We start from the raw sequence: 23,963 nt of genomic DNA on the forward strand, positions 1-23,963 counted from the left end.
TTTCACTTCCCGCAACACACCGTATCTGATCCATCGAGGTCTTCTGCTTCCCTTTCACCCTCGCCTTGCGCGCCGCAGCGCCGGCACCCGACACGAGCCGCGGCGTGCGACAAACGCAGCAGTTCCGGGTCGCCGGACCGTAACTTGGCACGCCGATGTCGGAATTCGGCGATTTTCGTTGCCACGGAAAGCTCGTTCCGCTGGCTACGATGTGGCGAACAGACGAAGTCGGTTCGGGACCGTTTCGGATGCCGTTTAAGCTCGTTTCGGGCGTTTTTCAGGGCCGTTTCTATGACGGCTAGTCGGTTCGTGCGTTGCGGCCCCCACGGCTCCCGCGTGAGGCATAAGAGCATTTTTTCGCGCAACATGTAACGGGTGCGATCATACCAGCACTAAAGCACCGGATCCCATCAGAACTCCGAAGTTAAGCGTGCTTGGGCGAGAGTAGTACTGGGATGGGTGACCTCCTGGGAAGTCCTCGTGTTGCACTCTTTTTTTGCCTTCGGCGCTTTTTTGTCGTCGGCACCAACCTCCGACCTTCTTTTCACTTCCCGCAACACACCGTATCTGATCCATCGAGGTCTTCTGCTTCCCTTTCACCCTCGCCGTGCGCGCCGGCACCCGACACGAGCCGCGGCGTGCGACAAACGCAGCAGTTCCGGGTCGCCGGACCGTAACTTGGCACGCCGATGTCGGAATTCGGCGATTTTCGTGGCCACGGAAAGCTCGTTCCGCTGGCTACGACGTGGCGAACAGACGAAGTCGGTTCGGGACCGTTTCGGATGCCGTTTAAGCTCGTTTCGGGCATTTTTCGGGGCCGTTTCTATGACGGCTAGTCGGTTCGTGCGTTGCGGCCCCCACGGCTCCCGCGTGAGGCATAAGAGCATTTTTTCGCGCAACATGTAACGGGTGCGATCATACCAGCACTAAAGCACCGGATCCCATCAGAACTCCGAAGTTAATCGTGCTTGGGTGAGAGTAGTACTGGGATGGGTGACCTCCTGGGAAGTCCTCGTGTTGCACTCTTTTTTTGCCTTCGGCGCTTTTTTGTCGTCGGCACCAACCTTCGACCTTCTTTTCACTTCCCGCAACACACCGTATCTGATCCATCGAGGTCTTCTGCTTCCCTTTCACCCTCGCCTTGCGCGCCGCAGCGCCGGCACCCGACACGAGCCGCGGCGTGCGACAAACGCAGCAGTTCCGGGTCGCCGGACCGTAACTTGGCACGCCGATGTCGGAATTCGGCGATTTTCGTGGCCACGGAAAGCTCGTTCCGCTGGCTACGACGTGGCGAACAGACGAAGTCGGTTCGGGACCGTTTCGGATGCCGTTTAAGCTCGTTTCGGGCGTTTTTCGGGGTCGTTTCTATGACGGCTAGTCGGTTCGTGCGTTGCGGCCCCCACGGCTCCCGCGTGAGGCATAAGAGCATTTTTTCGCGCAACATGTAACGGGTGCGATCATACCAGCACTAAAGCACCGGATCCCATCATAACTCCGAAGTTAAGCGTGCTTGGGCGAGAGTAGTACTGGGATGGGTGACCTCCTGGGAAGTCCTCGTGTTGCACTCTTTTTTTGCCTTCGGCGCTTTTTTGTCGTCGGCACCAACCTTCGACCTTCTTTTCACTTCCCGCAACACACCGTATCTGATCCATCGAGGTCTTCTGCTTCCCTTTCAACCTCGCCTTGCGCGCCGCAGCGCCGGCACCCGACACGAGCCGCGGCGTGCGACAAACGCAGCAGTTCCGGGTCGCCGGACCGTAACTTGGCACGCCGATGTCGGAATTCGGCGATTTTCGTGGCCACGGAAAGCTCGTTCCGCTGGCTACGACGTGGCGAACAGACGAAGTCGGTTCGGGACCGTTTCGGATGCCGTTTAAGCTCGTTTCGGGCGTTTTTCGGGGCCGTTTCTATGACGGCTAGTCGGTTCGTGCGTTGCGGCCCCCACGGCTCCCGCGTGAGGCATAAGAGCATTTTTTCGCGCAACATGTAACGGGTGCGATCATACCAGCACTAAAGCACCGGATCCCATCAGAACTTCAAAGTTAAGCGTGATTGGGCGAGAGTAGTACTGGGATGGGTGACCTCCTGGGAAGTCCTCGTGTTGCACTCTCTTTTTGCCTTCGGCGCTTTTTTATCGTCGGCACCAACCTCCGACCTTCTTTTCACTTCCCGCAACACACCGTATCTGATCCATCGAGGTCTTCTGCTTCCCTTTCACCCTCGCCGTGCGCGCCGCAGCGCCGGCACCCGACACGAGCCGCGGCGTGCGACAAACGCAGCAGTTCCGGGTCGCCGGACCGTAACTTGGCACGCCGATGTCGGAATTCGGCGATTTTCGTGGCCACGGAAAGCTCGTTCCGCTGGCTACGACGTGGCGAACAGACGAAGTCGGTTTGGGACCGTTTCGGATGCCGTTTAAGCTCATTTCAAGCATTTTTCGGGGCCGTTTCTATGACGGCTAGTCGGTTCGTGCGTTGCGGCCCCCACGGCTCCCGCGTGAGGCATAAGAGCATTTTTTCGCGCAACATGTAACGGGTGCAATCATACCAGCACTAAAGCACCGGATCCCATCAGAACTCCGAAGTTAAGCGTGCTTGGGCGAGAGTAGTACTGGGATGGGTGACCTCCTGGGAAGTCCTCGTGTCGCTCTCTTTTTGCCTTCGGCGCTTTTTTGTCGTCGGCACCAACCTTCGACCTTCTTTTCACTTCCCGCAACACACCGTATCTGATCCATCGAGGTCTTCTGCTTCCCTTTCACCCTCGCCTTGCGCGCCGCAGCGCCGGCACCCGACATGAGCCGCGGCGTGCGACAAACGCAGCAGTTCCGGGTCGCCGGACCGTAACTTGGCACGCCGATGTCGGAATTCGGCGATTTTCGTGGCCACGGAAAGCTCGTTCCGCTGGCTACGACGTGGCGAACAGACGAAGTCGGTTCGGGACCGTTTCGGATGCCGTTTAAGCTCGTTTCGGGCGTTTTTCGGGGTCGTTTCTATGACGGCTAGTCGGTTCGTGCGTTGCGGCCCCCACGGCTCCCGCGTGAGGCATAAGAGCATTTTTTCGCGCAACATGTAACGAGTGCGATCATACCAGCACTAAAGCACCGGATCCCATCAGAACTCCGAAGTTAAGCGTGCTTGGGCGAGAGTAGTACTGGGATGGGTGACCTCCTGGGAAGTCCTCGTGTTGCACTCTTTTTTTGCCATCGGCGCTTTTTTGTCGTCGGCACCAACCTTCGACCTTCTTTTCACTTCCCGCAACACACCGTATCTGATCCATCGAGGTCTTCTGCTTCCCTTTCACCCTCGCCTTGCGCGCCGCAGCGCCGGCACCCGACACGAGCCGCGGCGTGCGACAAACGCAGCAGTTCCGGGTCGCCGGACCGTAACTTGGCACGCCGATGTCGGAATTCGGCGATTTTCGTTGCCACGGAAAGCTCGTTCCGCTGGCTACGATGTGGCGAACAGACGAAGTCGGTTCGGGACCGTTTCGGATGCCGTTTAAGCTCGTTTCGGGCGTTTTTCAGGGCCGTTTCTATGACGGCTAGTCGGTTCGTGCGTTGCGGCCCCCACGGCTCCCGCGTGAGGCATAAGAGCATTTTTTCGCGCAACATGTAACGGGTGCGATCATACCAGCACTAAAGCACCGGATCCCATCAGAACTCCGAAGTTAAGCGTGCTTGGGCGAGAGTAGTACTGGGATGGGTGACCTCCTGGGAAGTCCTCGTGTTGCACTCTTTTTTTGCCTTCGGCGCTTTTTTGTCGTCGGCACCAACCTCCGACCTTCTTTTCACTTCCCGCAACACACCGTATCTGATCCATCGAGGTCTTCTGCTTCCCTTTCAACCTCGCCTTGCGCGCCGCAGCGCCGGCACCCGACACGAGCCGCGGCGTGCGACAAACGCAGCAGTTCCGGGTCGCCGGACCGTAACTTGGCACGCCGATGTCGGAATTCGGCGATTTTCGTGGCCACGGAAAGCTCGTTCCGCTGGCTACGACGTGGCGAACAGACGAAGTCGGTTCGGGACCGTTTCGGATGCCGTTTAAGCTCGTTTCGGGCATTTTTCGGGGCCGTTTCTATGACGGCTAGTCGGTTCGTGCGTTGCGGCCCCCACGGCTCCCGCGTGAGGCATAAGAGCATTTTTTCGCGCAACATGTAACGGGTGCGATCATACCAGCACTAAAGCACCGGATCCCATCAGAACTCCGAAGTTAATCGTGCTTGGGTGAGAGTAGTACTGGGATGGGTGACCTCCTGGGAAGTCCTCGTGTTGCACTCTTTTTTTGCCTTCGGCGCTTTTTTGTCGTCGGCACCAACCTTCGACCTTCTTTTCACTTCCCGCAACACACCGTATCTGATCCATCGAGGTCTTCTGCTTCCCTTTCACCCTCGCCTTGCGCGCCGCAGCGCCGGCACCCGACACGAGCCGCGGCGTGCGACAAACGCAGCAGTTCCGGGTCGCCGGACCGTAACTTGGCACGCCGATGTCGGAATTCGGCGATTTTCGTGGCCACGGAAAGCTCGTTCCGCTGGCTACGACGTGGCGAACAGACGAAGTCGGTTCGGGACCGTTTCGGATGCCGTTTAAGCTCGTTTCGGGCGTTTTTCGGGGTCGTTTCTATGACGGCTAGTCGGTTCGTGCGTTGCGGCCCCCACGGCTCCCGCGTGAGGCATAAGAGCATTTTTTCGCGCAACATGTAACGGGTGCGATCATACCAGCACTAAAGCACCGGATCCCATCATAACTTCAAAGTTAAGCGTGATTGGGCGAGAGTAGTACTGGGATGGGTGACCTCCTGGGAAGTCCTCGTGTTGCACTCTTTTTTTGCCTTCGGCGCTTTTTTATCGTCGGCACCAACCTCCGACCTTCTTTTCACTTCCCGCAACACACCGTATCTGATCCATCGAGGTCTTCTGCTTCCCTTTCACCCTCGCCGTGCGCGCCGCAGCGCCGGCACCCGACACGAGCCGCGGCGTGCGACAAACGCAGCAGTTCCGGGTCGCCGGACCGTAACTTGGCACGCCGATGTCGGAATTCGGCGATTTTCGTGGCCACGGAAAGCTCGTTCCGCTGGCTACGACGTGGCGAACAGACGAAGTCGGTTTGGGACCGTTTCGGATGCCGTTTAAGCTCATTTCAAGCATTTTTCGGGGCCGTTTCTATGACGGCTAGTCGGTTCGTGCGTTGCGGCCCCCACGGCTCCCGCGTGAGGCATAAGAGCATTTTTTCGCGCAACATGTAACGGGTGCGATCATACCAGCACTAAAGCACCGGATCCCATCAGAACTCCGAAGTTAAGCGTGCTTGGGCGAGAGTAGTACTGGGATGGGTGACCTCCTGGGAAGTCCTCGTGTCGCTCTTTTTTTGCCTTCGGCGCTTTTTTGTCGTCGGCACCAACCTTCGACCTTCTTTTCACTTCCCGCAACACACCGTATCTGATCCATCGAGGTCTTCTGCTTCCCTTTCACCCTCGCCTTGCGCGCCGCAGCGCCGGCACCCGACACGAGCCGCGGCGTGCGACAAACGCAGCAGTTCCGGGTCGCCGGACCGTAACTTGGCACGCCGATGTCGGAATTCGGCGATTTTCGTGGCCACGGAAAGCTCGTTCCGCTGGCTACGACGTGGCGAACAGACGAAGTCGGTTCGGGACCGTTTCGGATGCCGTTTAAGCTCGTTTCGGGCGTTTTTCGGGGTCGTTTCTATGACGGCTAGTCGGTTCGTGCGTTGCGGCCCCCACGGCTCCCGCGTGAGGCATAAGAGCATTTTTTCGCGCAACATGTAACGGGTGCGATCATACCAGCACTAAAGCACCGGATCCCATCATAACTCCGAAGTTAAGCGTGCTTGGGCGAGAGTAGTACTGGGATGGGTGACCTCCTGGGAAGTCCTCGTGTTGCACTCTTTTTTTGCCTTCGGCGCTTTTTTGTCGTCGGCACCAACCTTCGACCTTCTTTTCACTTCCCGCAACACACCGTATCTGATCCATCGAGGTCTTCTGCTTCCCTTTCAACCTCGCCTTGCGCGCCGCAGCGCCGGCACCCGACACGAGCCGCGGCGTGCGACAAACGCAGCAGTTCCGGGTCGCCGGACCGTAACTTGGCACGCCGATGTCGGAATTCGGCGATTTTCGTGGCCACGGAAAGCTCGTTCCGCTGGCTACGACGTGGCGAACAGACGAAGTCGGTTCGGGACCGTTTCGGATGCCGTTTAAGCTCGTTTCGGGCGTTTTTCGGGGCCGTTTCTATGACGGCTAGTCGGTTCGTGCGTTGCGGCCCCCACGGCTCCCGCGTGAGGCATAAGAGCATTTTTTCGCGCAACATGTAACGGGTGCGATCATACCAGCACTAAAGCACCGGATCCCATCAGAACTTCAAAGTTAAGCGTGATTGGGCGAGAGTAGTACTGGGATGGGTGACCTCCTGGGAAGTCCTCGTGTTGCACTCTCTTTTTGCCTTCGGCGCTTTTTTATCGTCGGCACCAACCTCCGACCTTCTTTTCACTTCCCGCAACACACCGTATCTGATCCATCGAGGTCTTCTGCTTCCCTTTCACCCTCGCCGTGCGCGCCGCAGCGCCGGCACCCGACACGAGCCGCGGCGTGCGACAAACGCAGCAGTTCCGGGTCGCCGGACCGTAACTTGGCACGCCGATGTCGGAATTCGGCGATTTTCGTGGCCACGGAAAGCTCGTTCCGCTGGCTACGACGTGGCGAACAGACGAAGTCGGTTTGGGACCGTTTCGGATGCCGTTTAAGCTCATTTCAAGCATTTTTCGGGGCCGTTTCTATGACGGCTAGTCGGTTCGTGCGTTGCGGCCCCCACGGCTCCCGCGTGAGGCATAAGAGCATTTTTTCGCGCAACATGTAACGGGTGCAATCATACCAGCACTAAAGCACCGGATCCCATCAGAACTCCGAAGTTAAGCGTGCTTGGGCGAGAGTAGTACTGGGATGGGTGACCTCCTGGGAAGTCCTCGTGTCGCTCTCTTTTTGCCTTCGGCGCTTTTTTGTCGTCGGCACCAACCTTCGACCTTCTTTTCACTTCCCGCAACACACCGTATCTGATCCATCGAGGTCTTCTGCTTCCCTTTCACCCTCGCCTTGCGCGCCGCAGCGCCGGCACCCGACATGAGCCGCGGCGTGCGACAAACGCAGCAGTTCCGGGTCGCCGGACCGTAACTTGGCACGCCGATGTCGGAATTCGGCGATTTTCGTGGCCACGGAAAGCTCGTTCCGCTGGCTACGACGTGGCGAACAGACGAAGTCGGTTCGGGACCGTTTCGGATGCCGTTTAAGCTCGTTTCGGGCGTTTTTCGGGGTCGTTTCTATGACGGCTAGTCGGTTCGTGCGTTGCGGCCCCCACGGCTCCCGCGTGAGGCATAAGAGCATTTTTTCGCGCAACATGTAACGAGTGCGATCATACCAGCACTAAAGCACCGGATCCCATCAGAACTCCGAAGTTAAGCGTGCTTGGGCGAGAGTAGTACTGGGATGGGTGACCTCCTGGGAAGTCCTCGTGTTGCACTCTTTTTTTGCCTTCGGCGCTTTTTTGTCGTCGGCACCAACCTTCGACCTTCTTTTCACTTCCCGCAACACACCGTATCTGATCCATCGAGGTCTTCTGCTTCCCTTTCACCCTCGCCTTGCGCGCCGCAGCGCCGGCACCCGACACGAGCCGCGGCGTGCGACAAACGCAGCAGTTCCGGGTCGCCGGACCGTAACTTGGCACGCCGATGTCGGAATTCGGCGATTTTCGTTGCCACGGAAAGCTCGTTCCGCTGGCTACGATGTGGCGAACAGACGAAGTCGGTTCGGGACCGTTTCGGATGCCGTTTAAGCTCGTTTCGGGCGTTTTTCAGGGCCGTTTCTATGACGGCTAGTCGGTTCGTGCGTTGCGGCCCCCACGGCTCCCGCGTGAGGCATAAGAGCATTTTTTCGCGCAACATGTAACGGGTGCGATCATACCAGCACTAAAGCACCGGATCCCATCAGAACTCCGAAGTTAAGCGTGCTTGGGCGAGAGTAGTACTGGGATGGGTGACCTCCTGGGAAGTCCTCGTGTTGCACTCTTTTTTTGCCTTCGGCGCTTTTTTGTCGTCGGCACCAACCTCCGACCTTCTTTTCACTTCCCGCAACACACCGTATCTGATCCATCGAGGTCTTCTGCTTCCCTTTCACCCTCGCCGTGCGCGCCGGCACCCGACACGAGCCGCGGCGTGCGACAAACGCAGCAGTTCCGGGTCGCCGGACCGTAACTTGGCACGCCGATGTCGGAATTCGGCGATTTTCGTGGCCACGGAAAGCTCGTTCCGCTGGCTACGACGTGGCGAACAGACGAAGTCGGTTCGGGACCGTTTCGGATGCCGTTTAAGCTCGTTTCGGGCATTTTTCGGGGCCGTTTCTATGACGGCTAGTCGGTTCGTGCGTTGCGGCCCCCACGGCTCCCGCGTGAGGCATAAGAGCATTTTTTCGCGCAACATGTAACGGGTGCGATCATACCAGCACTAAAGCACCGGATCCCATCAGAACTCCGAAGTTAATCGTGCTTGGGTGAGAGTAGTACTGGGATGGGTGACCTCCTGGGAAGTCCTCGTGTTGCACTCTTTTTTTGCCTTCGGCGCTTTTTTGTCGTCGGCACCAACCTTCGACCTTCTTTTCACTTCCCGCAACACACCGTATCTGATCCATCGAGGTCTTCTGCTTCCCTTTCACCCTCGCCTTGCGCGCCGCAGCGCCGGCACCCGACACGAGCCGCGGCGTGCGACAAACGCAGCAGTTCCGGGTCGCCGGACCGTAACTTGGCACGCCGATGTCGGAATTCGGCGATTTTCGTGGCCACGGAAAGCTCGTTCCGCTGGCTACGACGTGGCGAACAGACGAAGTCGGTTCGGGACCGTTTCGGATGCCGTTTAAGCTCGTTTCGGGCGTTTTTCGGGGTCGTTTCTATGACGGCTAGTCGGTTCGTGCGTTGCGGCCCCCACGGCTCCCGCGTGAGGCATAAGAGCATTTTTTCGCGCAACATGTAACGGGTGCGATCATACCAGCACTAAAGCACCGGATCCCATCATAACTCCGAAGTTAAGCGTGCTTGGGCGAGAGTAGTACTGGGATGGGTGACCTCCTGGGAAGTCCTCGTGTTGCACTCTTTTTTTGCCTTCGGCGCTTTTTTGTCGTCGGCACCAACCTTCGACCTTCTTTTCACTTCCCGCAACACACCGTATCTGATCCATCGAGGTCTTCTGCTTCCCTTTCAACCTCGCCTTGCGCGCCGCAGCGCCGGCACCCGACACGAGCCGCGGCGTGCGACAAACGCAGCAGTTCCGGGTCGCCGGACCGTAACTTGGCACGCCGATGTCGGAATTCGGCGATTTTCGTGGCCACGGAAAGCTCGTTCCGCTGGCTACGACGTGGCGAACAGACGAAGTCGGTTCGGGACCGTTTCGGATGCCGTTTAAGCTCGTTTCGGGCATTTTTCGGGGCCGTTTCTATGACGGCTAGTCGGTTCGTGCGTTGCGGCCCCCACGGCTCCCGCGTGAGGCATAAGAGCATTTTTTCGCGCAACATGTAACGGGTGCGATCATACCAGCACTAAAGCACCGGATCCCATCAGAACTCCGAAGTTAATCGTGCTTGGGTGAGAGTAGTACTGGGATGGGTGACCTCCTGGGAAGTCCTCGTGTTGCACTCTTTTTTTGCCTTCGGCGCTTTTTTGTCGTCGGCACCAACCTTCGACCTTCTTTTCACTTCCCGCAACACACCGTATCTGATCCATCGAGGTCTTCTGCTTCCCTTTCACCCTCGCCTTGCGCGCCGCAGCGCCGGCACCCGACACGAGCCGCGGCGTGCGACAAACGCAGCAGTTCCGGGTCGCCGGACCGTAACTTGGCACGCCGATGTCGGAATTCGGCGATTTTCGTGGCCACGGAAAGCTCGTTCCGCTGGCTACGACGTGGCGAACAGACGAAGTCGGTTCGGGACCGTTTCGGATGCCGTTTAAGCTCGTTTCGGGCGTTTTTCGGGGTCGTTTCTATGACGGCTAGTCGGTTCGTGCGTTGCGGCCCCCACGGCTCCCGCGTGAGGCATAAGAGCATTTTTTCGCGCAACATGTAACGGGTGCGATCATACCAGCACTAAAGCACCGGATCCCATCATAACTCCGAAGTTAAGCGTGCTTGGGCGAGAGTAGTACTGGGATGGGTGACCTCCTGGGAAGTCCTCGTGTTGCACTCTTTTTTTGCCTTCGGCGCTTTTTTGTCGTCGGCACCAACCTTCGACCTTCTTTTCACTTCCCGCAACACACCGTATCTGATCCATCGAGGTCTTCTGCTTCCCTTTCAACCTCGCCTTGCGCGCCGCAGCGCCGGCACCCGACACGAGCCGCGGCGTGCGACAAACGCAGCAGTTCCGGGTCGCCGGACCGTAACTTGGCACGCCGATGTCGGAATTCGGCGATTTTCGTGGCCACGGAAAGCTCGTTCCGCTGGCTACGACGTGGCGAACAGACGAAGTCGGTTCGGGACCGTTTCGGATGCCGTTTAAGCTCGTTTCGGGCATTTTTCGGGGCCGTTTCTATGACGGCTAGTCGGTTCGTGCGTTGCGGCCCCCACGGCTCCCGCGTGAGGAATAAGAGCATTTTTTCGCGCAACATGTAACGGGTGCGATCATACCAGCACTAAAGCACCGGATCCCATCAGAACTCCGAAGTTAATCGTGCTTGGGTGAGAGTAGTACTGGGATGGGTGACCTCCTGGGAAGTCCTCGTGTTGCACTCTTTTTTTGCCTTCGGCGCTTTTTTGTCGTCGGCACCAACCTTCGACCTTCTTTTCACTTCCCGCAACACACCGTATCTGATCCATCGAGGTCTTCTGCTTCCCTTTCACCCTCGCCTTGCGCGCCGCAGCGCCGGCACCCGACACGAGCCGCGGCGTGCGACAAACGCAGCAGTTCCGGGTCGCCGGACCGTAACTTGGCACGCCGATGTCGGAATTCGGCGATTTTCGTGGCCACGGAAAGCTCGTTCCGCTGGCTACGACGTGGCGAACAGACGAAGTCGGTTCGGGACCGTTTCGGATGCCGTTTAAGCTCGTTTCGGGCGTTTTTCGGGGTCGTTTCTATGACGGCTAGTCGGTTCGTGCGTTGCGGCCCCCACGGCTCCCGCGTGAGGCATAAGAGCATTTTTTCGCGCAACATGTAACGGGTGCGATCATACCAGCACTAAAGCACCGGATCCCATCATAACTCCGAAGTTAAGCGTGCTTGGGCGAGAGTAGTACTGGGATGGGTGACCTCCTGGGAAGTCCTCGTGTTGCACTCTTTTTTTGCCTTCGGCGCTTTTTTGTCGTCGGCACCAACCTTCGACCTTCTTTTCACTTCCCGCAACACACCGTATCTGATCCATCGAGGTCTTCTGCTTCCCTTTCAACCTCGCCTTGCGCGCCGCAGCGCCGGCACCCGACACGAGCCGCGGCGTGCGACAAACGCAGCAGTTCCGGGTCGCCGGACCGTAACTTGGCACGCCGATGTCGGAATTCGGCGATTTTCGTGGCCACGGAAAGCTCGTTCCGCTGGCTACGACGTGGCGAACAGACGAAGTCGGTTCGGGACCGTTTCGGATGCCGTTTAAGCTCGTTTCGGGCGTTTTTCGGGGCCGTTTCTATGACGGCTAGTCGGTTCGTGCGTTGCGGCCCCCACGGCTCCCGCGTGAGGCATAAGAGCATTTTTTCGCGCAACATGTAACGGGTGCGATCATACCAGCACTAAAGCACCGGATCCCATCATAACTCCGAAGTTAAGCGTGCTTGGGCGAGAGTAGTACTGGGATGGGTGACCTCCTGGGAAGTCCTCGTGTTGCACTCTTTTTTTGCCTTCGGCGCTTTTTTGTCGTCGGCACCAACCTTCGACCTTCTTTTCACTTCCCGCAACACACCGTATCTGATCCATCGAGGTCTTCTGCTTCCCTTTCACCCTCGCCTTGCGCGCCGCAGCGCCGGCACCCGACACGAGCCGCGGCGTGCGACAAACGCAGCAGTTCCGGGTCGCCGGACCGTAACTTGGCACGCCGATGTCGGAATTCGGCGATTTTCGTGGCCACGGAAAGCTCGTTCCGCTGGCTACGACGTGGCGAACAGACGAAGTCGGTTCGGGACCGTTTCGGATGCCGTTTAAGCTCGTTTCGGGCGTTTTTCGGGGTCGTTTCTATGACGGCTAGTCGGTTCGTGCGTTGCGGCCCCCACGGCTCCCGCGTGAGGCATAAGAGCATTTTTTCGCGCAACATGTAACGGGTGCGATCATACCAGCACTAAAGCACCGGATCCCATCATAACTCCGAAGTTAAGCGTGCTTGGGCGAGAGTAGTACTGGGATGGGTGACCTCCTGGGAAGTCCTCGTGTTGCACTCTTTTTTTGCCTTCGGCGCTTTTTTGTCGTCGGCACCAACCTTCGACCTTCTTTTCACTTCCCGCAACACACCGTATCTGATCCATCGAGGTCTTCTGCTTCCCTTTCAACCTCGCCTTGCGCGCCGCAGCGCCGGCACCCGACACGAGCCGCGGCGTGCGACAAACGCAGCAGTTCCGGGTCGCCGGACCGTAACTTGGCACGCCGATGTCGGAATTCGGCGATTTTCGTGGCCACGGAAAGCTCGTTCCGCTGGCTACGACGTGGCGAACAGACGAAGTCGGTTCGGGACCGTTTCGGATGCCGTTTAAGCTCGTTTCGGGCATTTTTCGGGGCCGTTTCTATGACGGCTAGTCGGTTCGTGCGTTGCGGCCCCCACGGCTCCCGCGTGAGGAATAAGAGCATTTTTTCGCGCAACATGTAACGGGTGCGATCATACCAGCACTAAAGCACCGGATCCCATCAGAACTCCGAAGTTAATCGTGCTTGGGTGAGAGTAGTACTGGGATGGGTGACCTCCTGGGAAGTCCTCGTGTTGCACTCTTTTTTTGCCTTCGGCGCTTTTTTGTCGTCGGCACCAACCTTCGACCTTCTTTTCACTTCCCGCAACACACCGTATCTGATCCATCGAGGTCTTCTGCTTCCCTTTCACCCTCGCCTTGCGCGCCGCAGCGCCGGCACCCGACACGAGCCGCGGCGTGCGACAAACGCAGCAGTTCCGGGTCGCCGGACCGTAACTTGGCACGCCGATGTCGGAATTCGGCGATTTTCGTGGCCACGGAAAGCTCGTTCCGCTGGCTACGACGTGGCGAACAGACGAAGTCGGTTCGGGACCGTTTCGGATGCCGTTTAAGCTCGTTTCGGGCGTTTTTCGGGGTCGTTTCTATGACGGCTAGTCGGTTCGTGCGTTGCGGCCCCCACGGCTCCCGCGTGAGGCATAAGAGCATTTTTTCGCGCAACATGTAACGGGTGCGATCATACCAGCACTAAAGCACCGGATCCCATCATAACTCCGAAGTTAAGCGTGCTTGGGCGAGAGTAGTACTGGGATGGGTGACCTCCTGGGAAGTCCTCGTGTTGCACTCTTTTTTTGCCTTCGGCGCTTTTTTGTCGTCGGCACCAACCTTCGACCTTCTTTTCACTTCCCGCAACACACCGTATCTGATCCATCGAGGTCTTCTGCTTCCCTTTCAACCTCGCCTTGCGCGCCGCAGCGCCGGCACCCGACACGAGCCGCGGCGTGCGACAAACGCAGCAGTTCCGGGTCGCCGGACCGTAACTTGGCACGCCGATGTCGGAATTCGGCGATTTTCGTGGCCACGGAAAGCTCGTTCCGCTGGCTACGACGTGGCGAACAGACGAAGTCGGTTCGGGACCGTTTCGGATGCCGTTTAAGCTCGTTTCGGGCGTTTTTCGGGGCCGTTTCTATGACGGCTAGTCGGTTCGTGCGTTGCGGCCCCCACGGCTCCCGCGTGAGGCATAAGAGCATTTTTTCGCGCAACATGTAACGGGTGCGATCATACCAGCACTAAAGCACCGGATCCCATCATAACTCCGAAGTTAAGCGTGCTTGGGCGAGAGTAGTACTGGGATGGGTGACCTCCTGGGAAGTCCTCGTGTTGCACTCTTTTTTTGCCTTCGGCGCTTTTTTGTCGTCGGCACCAACCTTCGACCTTCTTTTCACTTCCCGCAACACACCGTATCTGATCCATCGAGGTCTTCTGCTTCCCTTTCAACCTCGCCTTGCGCGCCGCAGCGCCGGCACCCGACACGAGCCGCGGCGTGCGACAAACGCAGCAGTTCCGGGTCGCCGGACCGTAACTTGGCACGCCGATGTCGGAATTCGGCGATTTTCGTGGCCACGGAAAGCTCGTTCCGCTGGCTACGACGTGGCGAACAGACGAAGTCGGTTCGGGACCGTTTCGGATGCCGTTTAAGCTCGTTTCGGGCGTTTTTCGGGGCCGTTTCTATGACGGCTAGTCGGTTCGTGCGTTGCGGCCCCCACGGCTCCCGCGTGAGGCATAAGAGCATTTTTTCGCGCAACATGTAACGGGTGCGATCATACCAGCACTAAAGCACCGGATCCCATCAGAACTCCGAAGTTAAGCGTGCTTGGGCGAGAGTAGTACTGGGATGGGTGACCTCCTGGGAAGTCCTCGTGTTGCACTCTCTTTTTGCCTTCGGCGCTTTTTTATCGTCGGCACCAACCTCCGACCTTCTTTTCACTTCCCGCAACACACCGTATCTGATCCATCGAGGTCTTCTGCTTCCCTTTCACCCTCGCCGTGCGCGCCGCAGCGCCGGCACCCGACACGAGCCGCGGCGTGCGACAAACGCAGCAGTTCCGGGTCGCCGGACCGTAACTTGGCACGCCGATGTCGGAATTCGGCGATTTTCGTGGCCACGGAAAGCTCGTTCCGCTGGCTACGACGTGGCGAACAGACGAAGTCGGTTTGGGACCGTTTCGGATGCCGTTTAAGCTCATTTCAAGCATTTTTCGGGGCCGTTTCTATGACGGCTAGTCGGTTCGTGCGTTGCGGCCCCCACGGCTCCCGCGTGAGGCATAAGAGCATTTTTTCGCGCAACATGTAACGGGTGCAATCATACCAGCACTAAAGCACCGGATCCCATCAGAACTCCGAAGTTAAGCGTGCTTGGGCGAGAGTAGTACTGGGATGGGTGACCTCCTGGGAAGTCCTCGTGTCGCTCTCTTTTTGCCTTCGGCGCTTTTTTGTCGTCGGCACCAACCTTCGACCTTCTTTTCACTTCCCGCAACACACCGTATCTGATCCATCGAGGTCTTCTGCTTCCCTTTCACCCTCGCCTTGCGCGCCGCAGCGCCGGCACCCGACATGAGCCGCGGCGTGCGACAAACGCAGCAGTTCCGGGTCGCCGGACCGTAACTTGGCACGCCGATGTCGGAATTCGGCGATTTTCGTGGCCACGGAAAGCTCGTTCCGCTGGCTACGACGTGGCGAACAGACGAAGTCGGTTCGGGACCGTTTCGGATGCCGTTTAAGCTCGTTTCGGGCGTTTTTCGGGGTCGTTTCTATGACGGCTAGTCGGTTCGTGCGTTGCGGCCCCCACGGCTCCCGCGTGAGGCATAAGAGCATTTTTTCGCGCAACATGTAACGAGTGCGATCATACCAGCACTAAAGCACCGGATCCCATCAGAACTCCGAAGTTAAGCGTGCTTGGGCGAGAGTAGTACTGGGATGGGTGACCTCCTGGGAAGTCCTCGTGTTGCACTCTTTTTTTGCCTTCGGCGCTTTTTTGTCGTCGGCACCAACCTTCGACCTTCTTTTCACTTCCCGCAACACACCGTATCTGATCCATCGAGGTCTTCTGCTTCCCTTTCAACCTCGCCTTGCGCGCCGCAGCGCCGGCACCCGACACGAGCCGCGGCGTGCGACAAACGCAGCAGTTCCGGGTCGCCGGACCGTAACTTGGCACGCCGATGTCGGAATTCGGCGATTTTCGTGGCCACGGAAAGCTCGTTCCGCTGGCTACGACGTGGCGAACAGACGAAGTCGGTTCGGGACCGTTTCGGATGCCGTTTAAGCTCGTTTCGGGCGTTTTTCGGGGCCGTTTCTATGACGGCTAGTCGGTTCGTGCGTTGCGGCCCCCACGGCTCCCGCGTGAGGCATAAGAGCATTTTTTCGCGCAACATGTAACGGGTGCGATCATACCAGCACTAAAGCACCGGATCCCATCAGAACTTCAAAGTTAAGCGTGATTGGGCGAGAGTAGTACTGGGATGGGTGACCTCCTGGGAAGTCCTCGTGTTGCACTCTCTTTTTGCCTTCGGCGCTTTTTTATCGTCGGCACCAACCTCCGACCTTCTTTTCACTTCCCGCAACACACCGTATCTGATCCATCGAGGTCTTCTGCTTCCCTTTCACCCTCGCCGTGCGCGCCGCAGCGCCGGCACCCGACACGAGCCGCGGCGTGCGACAAACGCAGCAGTTCCGGGTCGCCGGACCGTAACTTGGCACGCCGATGTCGGAATTCGGCGATTTTCGTGGCCACGGAAAGCTCGTTCCGCTGGCTACGACGTGGCGAACAGACGAAGTCGGTTTGGGACCGTTTCGGATGCCGTTTAAGCTCATTTCAAGCATTTTTCGGGGCCGTTTCTATGACGGCTAGTCGGTTCGTGCGTTGCGGCCCCCACGGCTCCCGCGTGAGGCATAAGAGCATTTTTTCGCGCAACATGTAACGGGTGCAATCATACCAGCACTAAAGCACCGGATCCCATCAGAACTCCGAAGTTAAGCGTGCTTGGGCGAGAGTAGTACTGGGATGGGTGACCTCCTGGGAAGTCCTCGTGTCGCTCTCTTTTTGCCTTCGGCGCTTTTTTGTCGTCGGCACCAACCTTCGACCTTCTTTTCACTTCCCGCAACACACCGTATCTGATCCATCGAGGTCTTCTGCTTCCCTTTCACCCTCGCCTTGCGCGCCGCAGCGCCGGCACCCGACATGAGCCGCGGCGTGCGACAAACGCAGCAGTTCCGGGTCGCCGGACCGTAACTTGGCACGCCGATGTCGGAATTCGGCGATTTTCGTGGCCACGGAAAGCTCGTTCCGCTGGCTACGACGTGGCGAACAGACGAAGTCGGTTCGGGACCGTTTCGGATGCCGTTTAAGCTCGTTTCGGGCGTTTTTCGGGGTCGTTTCTATGACGGCTAGTCGGTTCGTGCGTTGCGGCCCCCACGGCTCCCGCGTGAGGCATAAGAGCATTTTTTCGCGCAACATGTAACGAGTGCGATCATACCAGCACTAAAGCACCGGATCCCATCAGAACTCCGAAGTTAAGCGTGCTTGGGCGAGAGTAGTACTGGGATGGGTGACCTCCTGGGAAGTCCTCGTGTTGCACTCTTTTTTTGCCTTCGGCGCTTTTTTGTCGTCGGCACCAACCTTCGACCTTCTTTTCACTTCCCGCAACACACCGTATCTGATCCATCGAGGTCTTCTGCTTCCCTTTCACCCTCGCCTTGCGCGCCGCAGCGCCGGCACCCGACACGAGCCGCGGCGTGCGACAAACGCAGCAGTTCCGGGTCGCCGGACCGTAACTTGGCACGCCGATGTCGGAATTCGGCGATTTTCGTTGCCACGGAAAGCTCGTTCCGCTGGCTACGATGTGGCGAACAGACGAAGTCGGTTCGGGACCGTTTCGGATGCCGTTTAAGCTCGTTTCGGGCGTTTTTCAGGGCCGTTTCTATGACGGCTAGTCGGTTCGTGCGTTGCGGCCCCCACGGCTCCCGCGTGAGGCATAAGAGCATTTTTTCGCGCAACATGTAACGGGTGCGATCATACCAGCACTAAAGCACCGGATCCCATCAGAACTCCGAAGTTAAGCGTGCTTGGGCGAGAGTAGTACTGGGATGGGTGACCTCCTGGGAAGTCCTCGTGTTGCACTCTTTTTTTGCCTTCGGCGCTTTTTTGTCGTCGGCACCAACCTCCGACCTTCTTTTCACTTCCCGCAACACACCGTATCTGATCCATCGAGGTCTTCTGCTTCCCTTTCACCCTCGCCGTGCGCGCCGGCACCCGACACGAGCCGCGGCGTGCGACAAACGCAGCAGTTCCGGGTCGCCGGACCGTAACTTGGCACGCCGATGTCGGAATTCGGCGATTTTCGTGGCCACGGAAAGCTCGTTCCGCTGGCTACGACGTGGCGAACAGACGAAGTCGGTTCGGGACCGTTTCGGATGCCGTTTAAGCTCGTTTCGGGCATTTTTCGGGGCCGTTTCTATGACGGCTAGTCGGTTCGTGCGTTGCGGCCCCCACGGCTCCCGCGTGAGGCATAAGAGCATTTTTTCGCGCAACATGTAACGGGTGCGATCATACCAGCACTAAAGCACCGGATCCCATCAGAACTCCGAAGTTAATCGTGCTTGGGTGAGAGTAGTACTGGGATGGGTGACCTCCTGGGAAGTCCTCGTGTTGCACTCTTTTTTTGCCTTCGGCGCTTTTTTGTCGTCGGCACCAACCTTCGACCTTCTTTTCACTTCCCGCAACACACCGTATCTGATCCATCGAGGTCTTCTGCTTCCCTTTCACCCTCGCCTTGCGCGCCGCAGCGCCGGCACCCGACACGAGCCGCGGCGTGCGACAAACGCAGCAGTTCCGGGTCGCCGGACCGTAACTTGGCACGCCGATGTCGGAATTCGGCGATTTTCGTGGCCACGGAAAGCTCGTTCCGCTGGCTACGACGTGGCGAACAGACGAAGTCGGTTCGGGACCGTTTCGGATGCCGTTTAAGCTCGTTTCGGGCGTTTTTCGGGGTCGTTTCTATGACGGCTAGTCGGTTCGTGCGTTGCGGCCCCCACGGCTCCCGCGTGAGGCATAAGAGCATTTTTTCGCGCAACATGTAACGGGTGCGATCATACCAGCACTAAAGCACCGGATCCCATCATAACTCCGAAGTTAAGCGTGCTTGGGCGAGAGTAGTACTGGGATGGGTGACCTCCTGGGAAGTCCTCGTGTTGCACTCTTTTTTTGCCTTCGGCGCTTTTTTGTCGTCGGCACCAACCTTCGACCTTCTTTTCACTTCCCGCAACACACCGTATCTGATCCATCGAGGTCTTCTGCTTCCCTTTCAACCTCGCCTTGCGCGCCGCAGCGCCGGCACCCGACACGAGCCGCGGCGTGCGACAAACGCAGCAGTTCCGGGTCGCCGGACCGTAACTTGGCACGCCGATGTCGGAATTCGGCGATTTTCGTGGCCACGGAAAGCTCGTTCCGCTGGCTACGACGTGGCGAACAGACGAAGTCGGTTCGGGACCGTTTCGGATGCCGTTTAAGCTCGTTTCGGGCATTTTTCGGGGCCGTTTCTATGACGGCTAGTCGGTTCGTGCGTTGCGGCCCCCACGGCTCCCGCGTGAGGCATAAGAGCATTTTTTCGCGCAACATGTAACGGGTGCGATCATACCAGCACTAAAGCACCGGATCCCATCAGAACTCCGAAGTTAATCGTGCTTGGGTGAGAGTAGTACTGGGATGGGTGACCTCCTGGGAAGTCCTCGTGTTGCACTCTTTTTTTGCCTTCGGCGCTTTTTTGTCGTCGGCACCAACCTTCGACCTTCTTTTCACTTCCCGCAACACACCGTATCTGATCCATCGAGGTCTTCTGCTTCCCTTTCACCCTCGCCTTGCGCGCCGCAGCGCCGGCACCCGACACGAGCCGCGGCGTGCGACAAACGCAGCAGTTCCGGGTCGCCGGACCGTAACTTGGCACGCCGATGTCGGAATTCGGCGATTTTCGTGGCCACGGAAAGCTCGTTCCGCTGGCTACGACGTGGCGAACAGACGAAGTCGGTTCGGGACCGTTTCGGATGCCGTTTAAGCTCGTTTCGGGCGTTTTTCGGGGTCGTTTCTATGACGGCTAGTCGGTTCGTGCGTTGCGGCCCCCACGGCTCCCGCGTGAGGCATAAGAGCATTTTTTCGCGCAACATGTAACGGGTGCGATCATACCAGCACTAAAGCACCGGATCCCATCATAACTCCGAAGTTAAGCGTGCTTGGGCGAGAGTAGTACTGGGATGGGTGACCTCCTGGGAAGTCCTCGTGTTGCACTCTTTTTTTGCCTTCGGCGCTTTTTTGTCGTCGGCACCAACCTTCGACCTTCTTTTCACTTCCCGCAACACACCGTATCTGATCCATCGAGGTCTTCTGCTTCCCTTTCAACCTCGCCTTGCGCGCCGCAGCGCCGGCACCCGACACGAGCCGCGGCGTGCGACAAACGCAGCAGTTCCGGGTCGCCGGACCGTAACTTGGCACGCCGATGTCGGAATTCGGCGATTTTCGTGGCCACGGAAAGCTCGTTCCGCTGGCTACGACGTGGCGAACAGACGAAGTCGGTTCGGGACCGTTTCGGATGCCGTTTAAGCTCGTTTCGGGCATTTTTCGGGGCCGTTTCTATGACGGCTAGTCGGTTCGTGCGTTGCGGCCCCCACGGCTCCCGCGTGAGGAATAAGAGCATTTTTTCGCGCAACATGTAACGGGTGCGATCATACCAGCACTAAAGCACCGGATCCCATCAGAACTCCGAAGTTAATCGTGCTTGGGTGAGAGTAGTACTGGGATGGGTGACCTCCTGGGAAGTCCTCGTGTTGCACTCTTTTTTTGCCTTCGGCGCTTTTTTGTCGTCGGCACCAACCTTCGACCTTCTTTTCACTTCCCGCAACACACCGTATCTGATCCATCGAGGTCTTCTGCTTCCCTTTCACCCTCGCCTTGCGCGCCGCAGCGCCGGCACCCGACACGAGCCGCGGCGTGCGACAAACGCAGCAGTTCCGGGTCGCCGGACCGTAACTTGGCACGCCGATGTCGGAATTCGGCGATTTTCGTGGCCACGGAAAGCTCGTTCCGCTGGCTACGACGTGGCGAACAGACGAAGTCGGTTCGGGACCGTTTCGGATGCCGTTTAAGCTCGTTTCGGGCGTTTTTCGGGGTCGTTTCTATGACGGCTAGTCGGTTCGTGCGTTGCGGCCCCCACGGCTCCCGCGTGAGGCATAAGAGCATTTTTTCGCGCAACATGTAACGGGTGCGATCATACCAGCACTAAAGCACCGGATCCCATCATAACTCCGAAGTTAAGCGTGCTTGGGCGAGAGTAGTACTGGGATGGGTGACCTCCTGGGAAGTCCTCGTGTTGCACTCTTTTTTTGCCTTCGGCGCTTTTTTGTCGTCGGCACCAACCTTCGACCTTCTTTTCACTTCCCGCAACACACCGTATCTGATCCATCGAGGTCTTCTGCTTCCCTTTCAACCTCGCCTTGCGCGCCGCAGCGCCGGCACCCGACACGAGCCGCGGCGTGCGACAAACGCAGCAGTTCCGGGTCGCCGGACCGTAACTTGGCACGCCGATGTCGGAATTCGGCGATTTTCGTGGCCACGGAAAGCTCGTTCCGCTGGCTACGACGTGGCGAACAGACGAAGTCGGTTCGGGACCGTTTCGGATGCCGTTTAAGCTCGTTTCGGGCGTTTTTCGGGGCCGTTTCTATGACGGCTAGTCGGTTCGTGCGTTGCGGCCCCCACGGCTCCCGCGTGAGGCATAAGAGCATTTTTTCGCGCAACATGTAACGGGTGCGATCATACCAGCACTAAAGCACCGGATCCCATCATAACTCCGAAGTTAAGCGTGCTTGGGCGAGAGTAGTACTGGGATGGGTGACCTCCTGGGAAGTCCTCGTGTTGCACTCTTTTTTTGCCTTCGGCGCTTTTTTGTCGTCGGCACCAACCTTCGACCTTCTTTTCACTTCCCGCAACACACCGTATCTGATCCATCGAGGTCTTCTGCTTCCCTTTCACCCTCGCCTTGCGCGCCGCAGCGCCGGCACCCGACACGAGCCGCGGCGTGCGACAAACGCAGCAGTTCCGGGTCGCCGGACCGTAACTTGGCACGCCGATGTCGGAATTCGGCGATTTTCGTGGCCACGGAAAGCTCGTTCCGCTGGCTACGACGTGGCGAACAGACGAAGTCGGTTCGGGACCGTTTCGGATGCCGTTTAAGCTCGTTTCGGGCGTTTTTCGGGGTCGTTTCTATGACGGCTAGTCGGTTCGTGCGTTGCGGCCCCCACGGCTCCCGCGTGAGGCATAAGAGCATTTTTTCGCGCAACATGTAACGGGTGCGATCATACCAGCACTAAAGCACCGGATCCCATCATAACTCCGAAGTTAAGCGTGCTTGGGCGAGAGTAGTACTGGGATGGGTGACCTCCTGGGAAGTCCTCGTGTTGCACTCTTTTTTTGCCTTCGGCGCTTTTTTGTCGTCGGCACCAACCTTCGACCTTCTTTTCACTTCCCGCAACACACCGTATCTGATCCATCGAGGTCTTCTGCTTCCCTTTCAACCTCGCCTTGCGCGCCGCAGCGCCGGCACCCGACACGAGCCGCGGCGTGCGACAAACGCAGCAGTTCCGGGTCGCCGGACCGTAACTTGGCACGCCGATGTCGGAATTCGGCGATTTTCGTGGCCACGGAAAGCTCGTTCCGCTGGCTACGACGTGGCGAACAGACGAAGTCGGTTCGGGACCGTTTCGGATGCCGTTTAAGCTCGTTTCGGGCATTTTTCGGGGCCGTTTCTATGACGGCTAGTCGGTTCGTGCGTTGCGGCCCCCACGGCTCCCGCGTGAGGAATAAGAGCATTTTTTCGCGCAACATGTAACGGGTGCGATCATACCAGCACTAAAGCACCGGATCCCATCAGAACTCCGAAGTTAATCGTGCTTGGGTGAGAGTAGTACTGGGATGGGTGACCTCCTGGGAAGTCCTCGTGTTGCACTCTTTTTTTGCCTTCGGCGCTTTTTTGTCGTCGGCACCAACCTTCGACCTTCTTTTCACTTCCCGCAACACACCGTATCTGATCCATCGAGGTCTTCTGCTTCCCTTTCACCCTCGCCTTGCGCGCCGCAGCGCCGGCACCCGACACGAGCCGCGGCGTGCGACAAACGCAGCAGTTCCGGGTCGCCGGACCGTAACTTGGCACGCCGATGTCGGAATTCGGCGATTTTCGTGGCCACGGAAAGCTCGTTCCGCTGGCTACGACGTGGCGAACAGACGAAGTCGGTTCGGGACCGTTTCGGATGCCGTTTAAGCTCGTTTCGGGCGTTTTTCGGGGTCGTTTCTATGACGGCTAGTCGGTTCGTGCGTTGCGGCCCCCACGGCTCCCGCGTGAGGCATAAGAGCATTTTTTCGCGCAACATGTAACGGGTGCGATCATACCAGCACTAAAGCACCGGATCCCATCATAACTCCGAAGTTAAGCGTGCTTGGGCGAGAGTAGTACTGGGATGGGTGACCTCCTGGGAAGTCCTCGTGTTGCACTCTTTTTTTGCCTTCGGCGCTTTTTTGTCGTCGGCACCAACCTTCGACCTTCTTTTCACTTCCCGCAACACACCGTATCTGATCCATCGAGGTCTTCTGCTTCCCTTTCAACCTCGCCTTGCGCGCCGCAGCGCCGGCACCCGACACGAGCCGCGGCGTGCGACAAACGCAGCAGTTCCGGGTCGCCGGACCGTAACTTGGCACGCCGATGTCGGAATTCGGCGATTTTCGTGGCCACGGAAAGCTCGTTCCGCTGGCTACGACGTGGCGAACAGACGAAGTCGGTTCGGGACCGTTTCGGATGCCGTTTAAGCTCGTTTCGGGCGTTTTTCGGGGCCGTTTCTATGACGGCTAGTCGGTTCGTGCGTTGCGGCCCCCACGGCTCCCGCGTGAGGCATAAGAGCATTTTTTCGCGCAACATGTAACGGGTGCGATCATACCAGCACTAAAGCACCGGATCCCATCATAACTCCGAAGTTAAGCGTGCTTGGGCGAGAGTAGTACTGGGATGGGTGACCTCCTGGGAAGTCCTCGTGTTGCACTCTTTTTTTGCCTTCGGCGCTTTTTTGTCGTCGGCACCAACCTTCGACCTTCTTTTCACTTCCCGCAACACACCGTATCTGATCCATCGAGGTCTTCTGCTTCCCTTTCAACCTCGCCTTGCGCGCCGCAGCGCCGGCACCCGACACGAGCCGCGGCGTGCGACAAACGCAGCAGTTCCGGGTCGCCGGACCGTAACTTGGC

At 58.2% G+C, this 23,963-nt stretch overlaps 43 non-coding genes and 1 pseudogene across 43 annotated transcripts; all 44 read left to right on the top strand.

The window, feature by feature from the left end:
- Positions 1–373: 373 nt before the first annotated feature.
- LOC149849486 (5S ribosomal RNA) lies at positions 374–492 on the top strand. The gene has a single exon (XR_016427144.1). It is a non-coding gene; the product is annotated as a 5S ribosomal RNA (ribosomal RNA).
- A 415-nt stretch (positions 493–907) lies between these two features.
- Positions 908–1,026, top strand: LOC149849487 (5S ribosomal RNA). The gene has a single exon (XR_016433642.1). It is a non-coding gene; the product is annotated as a 5S ribosomal RNA (ribosomal RNA).
- Positions 1,027–1,449: 423 nt separating this feature from the next.
- On the top strand, positions 1,450–1,568 carry LOC149849488 (5S ribosomal RNA). The gene has a single exon (XR_016434179.1). It is a non-coding gene; the product is annotated as a 5S ribosomal RNA (ribosomal RNA).
- Positions 1,569–1,991: 423 nt separating this feature from the next.
- On the top strand, positions 1,992–2,110 carry LOC149849489 (5S ribosomal RNA). Its single transcript, XR_016425974.1, has one exon. It is a non-coding gene; the product is annotated as a 5S ribosomal RNA (ribosomal RNA).
- A 423-nt stretch (positions 2,111–2,533) lies between these two features.
- On the top strand, positions 2,534–2,652 carry LOC149849490 (5S ribosomal RNA). The gene has a single exon (XR_016434006.1). It is a non-coding gene; the product is annotated as a 5S ribosomal RNA (ribosomal RNA).
- A 421-nt stretch (positions 2,653–3,073) lies between these two features.
- On the top strand, positions 3,074–3,192 carry LOC149849491 (5S ribosomal RNA). The gene has a single exon (XR_016426724.1). It is a non-coding gene; the product is annotated as a 5S ribosomal RNA (ribosomal RNA).
- Positions 3,193–3,615: 423 nt separating this feature from the next.
- LOC149849492 (5S ribosomal RNA) lies at positions 3,616–3,734 on the top strand. The gene has a single exon (XR_016427163.1). It is a non-coding gene; the product is annotated as a 5S ribosomal RNA (ribosomal RNA).
- A 423-nt stretch (positions 3,735–4,157) lies between these two features.
- LOC149849493 (5S ribosomal RNA) lies at positions 4,158–4,276 on the top strand. Its single transcript, XR_016433647.1, has one exon. It is a non-coding gene; the product is annotated as a 5S ribosomal RNA (ribosomal RNA).
- Positions 4,277–4,699: 423 nt separating this feature from the next.
- Positions 4,700–4,818, top strand: LOC149849494 (5S ribosomal RNA; annotated as a pseudogene).
- Positions 4,819–5,241: 423 nt separating this feature from the next.
- Positions 5,242–5,360, top strand: LOC149849495 (5S ribosomal RNA). Its single transcript, XR_016427212.1, has one exon. It is a non-coding gene; the product is annotated as a 5S ribosomal RNA (ribosomal RNA).
- A 421-nt stretch (positions 5,361–5,781) lies between these two features.
- On the top strand, positions 5,782–5,900 carry LOC149849496 (5S ribosomal RNA). The gene has a single exon (XR_016434180.1). It is a non-coding gene; the product is annotated as a 5S ribosomal RNA (ribosomal RNA).
- Positions 5,901–6,323: 423 nt separating this feature from the next.
- Positions 6,324–6,442, top strand: LOC149849497 (5S ribosomal RNA). Its single transcript, XR_016425975.1, has one exon. It is a non-coding gene; the product is annotated as a 5S ribosomal RNA (ribosomal RNA).
- A 423-nt stretch (positions 6,443–6,865) lies between these two features.
- Positions 6,866–6,984, top strand: LOC149849498 (5S ribosomal RNA). Its single transcript, XR_016434008.1, has one exon. It is a non-coding gene; the product is annotated as a 5S ribosomal RNA (ribosomal RNA).
- Positions 6,985–7,405: 421 nt separating this feature from the next.
- LOC149849499 (5S ribosomal RNA) lies at positions 7,406–7,524 on the top strand. The gene has a single exon (XR_016426741.1). It is a non-coding gene; the product is annotated as a 5S ribosomal RNA (ribosomal RNA).
- Positions 7,525–7,947: 423 nt separating this feature from the next.
- LOC149849500 (5S ribosomal RNA) lies at positions 7,948–8,066 on the top strand. The gene has a single exon (XR_016427190.1). It is a non-coding gene; the product is annotated as a 5S ribosomal RNA (ribosomal RNA).
- A 415-nt stretch (positions 8,067–8,481) lies between these two features.
- LOC149849501 (5S ribosomal RNA) lies at positions 8,482–8,600 on the top strand. Its single transcript, XR_016433650.1, has one exon. It is a non-coding gene; the product is annotated as a 5S ribosomal RNA (ribosomal RNA).
- A 423-nt stretch (positions 8,601–9,023) lies between these two features.
- On the top strand, positions 9,024–9,142 carry LOC149849502 (5S ribosomal RNA). Its single transcript, XR_016434182.1, has one exon. It is a non-coding gene; the product is annotated as a 5S ribosomal RNA (ribosomal RNA).
- Positions 9,143–9,565: 423 nt separating this feature from the next.
- On the top strand, positions 9,566–9,684 carry LOC149849503 (5S ribosomal RNA). The gene has a single exon (XR_016433651.1). It is a non-coding gene; the product is annotated as a 5S ribosomal RNA (ribosomal RNA).
- A 423-nt stretch (positions 9,685–10,107) lies between these two features.
- LOC149849504 (5S ribosomal RNA) lies at positions 10,108–10,226 on the top strand. Its single transcript, XR_016434183.1, has one exon. It is a non-coding gene; the product is annotated as a 5S ribosomal RNA (ribosomal RNA).
- Positions 10,227–10,649: 423 nt separating this feature from the next.
- LOC149849505 (5S ribosomal RNA) lies at positions 10,650–10,768 on the top strand. The gene has a single exon (XR_016433653.1). It is a non-coding gene; the product is annotated as a 5S ribosomal RNA (ribosomal RNA).
- A 423-nt stretch (positions 10,769–11,191) lies between these two features.
- LOC149849506 (5S ribosomal RNA) lies at positions 11,192–11,310 on the top strand. Its single transcript, XR_016434184.1, has one exon. It is a non-coding gene; the product is annotated as a 5S ribosomal RNA (ribosomal RNA).
- Positions 11,311–11,733: 423 nt separating this feature from the next.
- LOC149849507 (5S ribosomal RNA) lies at positions 11,734–11,852 on the top strand. Its single transcript, XR_016434187.1, has one exon. It is a non-coding gene; the product is annotated as a 5S ribosomal RNA (ribosomal RNA).
- A 423-nt stretch (positions 11,853–12,275) lies between these two features.
- Positions 12,276–12,394, top strand: LOC149849508 (5S ribosomal RNA). Its single transcript, XR_016434188.1, has one exon. It is a non-coding gene; the product is annotated as a 5S ribosomal RNA (ribosomal RNA).
- Positions 12,395–12,817: 423 nt separating this feature from the next.
- LOC149849509 (5S ribosomal RNA) lies at positions 12,818–12,936 on the top strand. The gene has a single exon (XR_016433655.1). It is a non-coding gene; the product is annotated as a 5S ribosomal RNA (ribosomal RNA).
- Positions 12,937–13,359: 423 nt separating this feature from the next.
- Positions 13,360–13,478, top strand: LOC149849510 (5S ribosomal RNA). The gene has a single exon (XR_016434192.1). It is a non-coding gene; the product is annotated as a 5S ribosomal RNA (ribosomal RNA).
- Positions 13,479–13,901: 423 nt separating this feature from the next.
- Positions 13,902–14,020, top strand: LOC149849511 (5S ribosomal RNA). Its single transcript, XR_016434194.1, has one exon. It is a non-coding gene; the product is annotated as a 5S ribosomal RNA (ribosomal RNA).
- Positions 14,021–14,443: 423 nt separating this feature from the next.
- LOC149849512 (5S ribosomal RNA) lies at positions 14,444–14,562 on the top strand. Its single transcript, XR_016427216.1, has one exon. It is a non-coding gene; the product is annotated as a 5S ribosomal RNA (ribosomal RNA).
- A 423-nt stretch (positions 14,563–14,985) lies between these two features.
- LOC149849513 (5S ribosomal RNA) lies at positions 14,986–15,104 on the top strand. The gene has a single exon (XR_016434010.1). It is a non-coding gene; the product is annotated as a 5S ribosomal RNA (ribosomal RNA).
- A 421-nt stretch (positions 15,105–15,525) lies between these two features.
- Positions 15,526–15,644, top strand: LOC149849514 (5S ribosomal RNA). The gene has a single exon (XR_016426769.1). It is a non-coding gene; the product is annotated as a 5S ribosomal RNA (ribosomal RNA).
- A 423-nt stretch (positions 15,645–16,067) lies between these two features.
- Positions 16,068–16,186, top strand: LOC149849515 (5S ribosomal RNA). Its single transcript, XR_016425976.1, has one exon. It is a non-coding gene; the product is annotated as a 5S ribosomal RNA (ribosomal RNA).
- Positions 16,187–16,609: 423 nt separating this feature from the next.
- On the top strand, positions 16,610–16,728 carry LOC149849516 (5S ribosomal RNA). The gene has a single exon (XR_016434012.1). It is a non-coding gene; the product is annotated as a 5S ribosomal RNA (ribosomal RNA).
- Positions 16,729–17,149: 421 nt separating this feature from the next.
- On the top strand, positions 17,150–17,268 carry LOC149849517 (5S ribosomal RNA). The gene has a single exon (XR_016426795.1). It is a non-coding gene; the product is annotated as a 5S ribosomal RNA (ribosomal RNA).
- Positions 17,269–17,691: 423 nt separating this feature from the next.
- LOC149849518 (5S ribosomal RNA) lies at positions 17,692–17,810 on the top strand. Its single transcript, XR_016427238.1, has one exon. It is a non-coding gene; the product is annotated as a 5S ribosomal RNA (ribosomal RNA).
- Positions 17,811–18,225: 415 nt separating this feature from the next.
- Positions 18,226–18,344, top strand: LOC149849519 (5S ribosomal RNA). The gene has a single exon (XR_016433656.1). It is a non-coding gene; the product is annotated as a 5S ribosomal RNA (ribosomal RNA).
- A 423-nt stretch (positions 18,345–18,767) lies between these two features.
- LOC149849520 (5S ribosomal RNA) lies at positions 18,768–18,886 on the top strand. Its single transcript, XR_016434200.1, has one exon. It is a non-coding gene; the product is annotated as a 5S ribosomal RNA (ribosomal RNA).
- Positions 18,887–19,309: 423 nt separating this feature from the next.
- LOC149849521 (5S ribosomal RNA) lies at positions 19,310–19,428 on the top strand. Its single transcript, XR_016433660.1, has one exon. It is a non-coding gene; the product is annotated as a 5S ribosomal RNA (ribosomal RNA).
- Positions 19,429–19,851: 423 nt separating this feature from the next.
- LOC149849522 (5S ribosomal RNA) lies at positions 19,852–19,970 on the top strand. Its single transcript, XR_016434211.1, has one exon. It is a non-coding gene; the product is annotated as a 5S ribosomal RNA (ribosomal RNA).
- Positions 19,971–20,393: 423 nt separating this feature from the next.
- Positions 20,394–20,512, top strand: LOC149849523 (5S ribosomal RNA). Its single transcript, XR_016433661.1, has one exon. It is a non-coding gene; the product is annotated as a 5S ribosomal RNA (ribosomal RNA).
- Positions 20,513–20,935: 423 nt separating this feature from the next.
- On the top strand, positions 20,936–21,054 carry LOC149849524 (5S ribosomal RNA). The gene has a single exon (XR_016434213.1). It is a non-coding gene; the product is annotated as a 5S ribosomal RNA (ribosomal RNA).
- Positions 21,055–21,477: 423 nt separating this feature from the next.
- LOC149849525 (5S ribosomal RNA) lies at positions 21,478–21,596 on the top strand. Its single transcript, XR_016434215.1, has one exon. It is a non-coding gene; the product is annotated as a 5S ribosomal RNA (ribosomal RNA).
- A 423-nt stretch (positions 21,597–22,019) lies between these two features.
- LOC149849526 (5S ribosomal RNA) lies at positions 22,020–22,138 on the top strand. Its single transcript, XR_016434216.1, has one exon. It is a non-coding gene; the product is annotated as a 5S ribosomal RNA (ribosomal RNA).
- Positions 22,139–22,561: 423 nt separating this feature from the next.
- LOC149849527 (5S ribosomal RNA) lies at positions 22,562–22,680 on the top strand. Its single transcript, XR_016433662.1, has one exon. It is a non-coding gene; the product is annotated as a 5S ribosomal RNA (ribosomal RNA).
- Positions 22,681–23,103: 423 nt separating this feature from the next.
- On the top strand, positions 23,104–23,222 carry LOC149849528 (5S ribosomal RNA). The gene has a single exon (XR_016434217.1). It is a non-coding gene; the product is annotated as a 5S ribosomal RNA (ribosomal RNA).
- Positions 23,223–23,645: 423 nt separating this feature from the next.
- On the top strand, positions 23,646–23,764 carry LOC149849529 (5S ribosomal RNA). Its single transcript, XR_016434221.1, has one exon. It is a non-coding gene; the product is annotated as a 5S ribosomal RNA (ribosomal RNA).
- The last annotated feature ends 199 nt before the right edge of the window (positions 23,765–23,963 follow it).

Source organism: Nuphar pumila, chromosome 1 (assembly GCF_984573655.1).
Source record: "Nuphar pumila chromosome 1, dmNupPumi1.hap1.1, whole genome shotgun sequence".
Lineage (NCBI taxonomy): Eukaryota > Viridiplantae > Streptophyta > Magnoliopsida > Nymphaeales > Nymphaeaceae > Nuphar > Nuphar pumila.